At 27.4% G+C, this 2500-nt stretch overlaps 1 protein-coding gene across 8 annotated transcripts in view; it reads left to right on the forward strand.

The window, feature by feature from the left end:
* FILIP1 (filamin A interacting protein 1) overlaps positions 1-2500 on the forward strand; it is a 1235241-nt gene that overhangs the window by 393837 nt on the left and 838904 nt on the right. The gene's annotated exons all lie outside the window — the stretch shown is intronic.

Consider the following 2500-nt stretch of genomic DNA (forward strand, 5'->3'; position numbering starts at 1 on the left):
AGGTGTGTTGAATAATATAAGAGATTTAGAAATAATGAAATTATCTGTAAAAGAGCCTGCAAAAATTCATTAATTGACTTCCAGTATTCTTTCAATTTTATACAGTCATAAAACATATGAGCCCAGTCAGCATTAATTTCTACATTACATCTCTTACATAGATTATATTTATTATTTATTTTATTCATCATCAAAGGTGTATAAAAGATCTATGTAAAAATTTCCATGTATAAAGTCTCCAGACAATGGAAGACGTAGTTCTATAAGCAGATTCCAATATATATTGTTTATCTTGTTGATTTGGTGGGTCCCCATTAATAGAAGTGAAATAATTCCAGTATGAATCTACACTGTAAAAGTTTCTTGTCTGATAACTTTATGTATGTATGAAAGTTTACCTTTATCAGAAACTTTATGTTGTAAATTTAATATCAAGTAATCAATCAGTGTTGGAATAGATTCTTTAAAAGTTATAGACATTAAATCTATTTTATTAATGAGATGTTGTCTAAAGGTCTGAACCTCTAACCAGCAAGTTTCTCTTAGATCAAATTCTTGTTTTAAGAAATCTAGATTTTTAACTTTATTATCAGATATCAACTGATACCAGTACTTTAGATCATTATCTATAGCTAAATGAGTTCCTTCAGATGTAGATGACAAAAGCATACCCTGAGTATACATTATAGGAAATACAATAAAATTCCATTCCCTATACTTAGGGTGCATGAATATAAAGTTACGATAACTAATAATAATATTTAATGGGTAACAAACCATATGTTTAGGTGTAATAGGTGAAGTACAAAATTCCTTTAGTAACCATAACATGGAGTTATTTACAATCATATTTTTATGTGTTAAGGAGATTTTCATGAAGTGTATACTAATTAGCTCCCGATAATCTTTCCATTTTGTGACATATGACTGATCTATTAATAAAGTAATAACTTTTACAATAGAAGAGATAGTATATAAATTAAAGTCTGGAAAAGAAATACCCTCTTGAGACCAGCTATTAGTATGTTTCTTTAATGCAATCCTAGGTCTATTAGGTGCCCATAAGAAATTTAACATTAGTGTGTTCAGTTTCTTGATAATTATTTTTGTAGGCGGAAGTATTATTGATTGTATTAAGTATAAAATCTTGGGGAATATTATCATTTTAATAATTGTAAGTCTCTCCTCCATAGTAAAAAACATATTATTCCAGGCATTAAAAAGATTTTGTATATTAAGAAAACAGGTATTATAATTATTATATATAATAGATTTAATATCTTTAGATAGTATTATACCTAAATAAGTTATCTGACCTGAATTGGGTACATATTTAGTAAAATCACTAATGAGAATATTTTTTCGTGTATATATAGGTAGTATTTTAGTTTTTTCTTCAATGAATATTAAACCAGAAATACTTTTAAAATTCATCATGTTATCAAATAGAGACTGTATAGAAGAATTAGATCCTGCTGATGTAATTAGAACATCATCTGCAAAAGTTGAATTTTGGATGTTGTATTTTCATCTATTTCAAAACCCTCTATGTCAGTACTGTTTCTGATCAAATTAGCCCAAGGCTCCATTACTAAAGTGAATAATAGTGGATAAAGTGGACATCCTTGTTTTGTACCTTTAAGAATGGGTATTTTTTGTGAAACATATGTTCCTACCTTAATATAAGCCAACGTTCCTTTGTATAAATGTTCAATTAGATTTACAAATGCATCCGAGAAGTTTGTGCACTTCATTAAGGTAAACAGATAGTCCCAACTTACTGAATCAAATGCTGAACTTATATCAAGACTAATAAGTGTTAAATCTTTCTTTTCCTATTTGCAAAATCTATTAATGTTAAAGTTCTTCTTATATTATCAAAAGTATTTCTATTTACAATGAAGCCTGTCTGATCTATATCTATAATGCCGGAATGATTGTCTTCAATCTATCAGCAAAGATATTCATAAACATTTTATAATCAACATTAAGTAATGAGATGGGCCGATATGAAGAACATCTAGTTGGATCTTTATTAGGTTTTAAAATTGGCGAAATAAATGTATATTGCCAAGATGGGGGGGTTATTAACTCAGTTTGGGCCAAAATAAAAACCTTATGTATTAATGAATATGTATTTTTAGAATGGATTTTATATATCTCTGGTATAATACCATCATTACCCGGTGCTTTGTTTGATTTAAGCTTATTTATTTGTGTAATAACTTCTGTATATGAAATACTCTTGTCCAATAGTTTAATCTGTTGTTTATTAAGCTTTTATTCATATTTGTGGTTATAAACTCCTTTATTTTATCTTTAGGTTCCATGTTAATATTATTATGGTTAATTTTGTGAAAGTGATTTCTAAATTCATCTAGTATATCTGGTATACTAGAAACATTCTTCTTTTTCCTTAGAGAAAATATTTCTTTGATATGGTTTTGTTTATTCAACCTTTTTGTTTTATTTTTAAGTCTATGTAAGTATTTGGGGCTTA

This window comes from Protopterus annectens, chromosome 1.part0 (genome assembly GCF_019279795.1).
Source record: "Protopterus annectens isolate FY-2018-M chromosome 1.part0, PAN1.0, whole genome shotgun sequence".
NCBI classification, from domain to species: Eukaryota; Metazoa; Chordata; order Ceratodontiformes; family Protopteridae; genus Protopterus; species Protopterus annectens.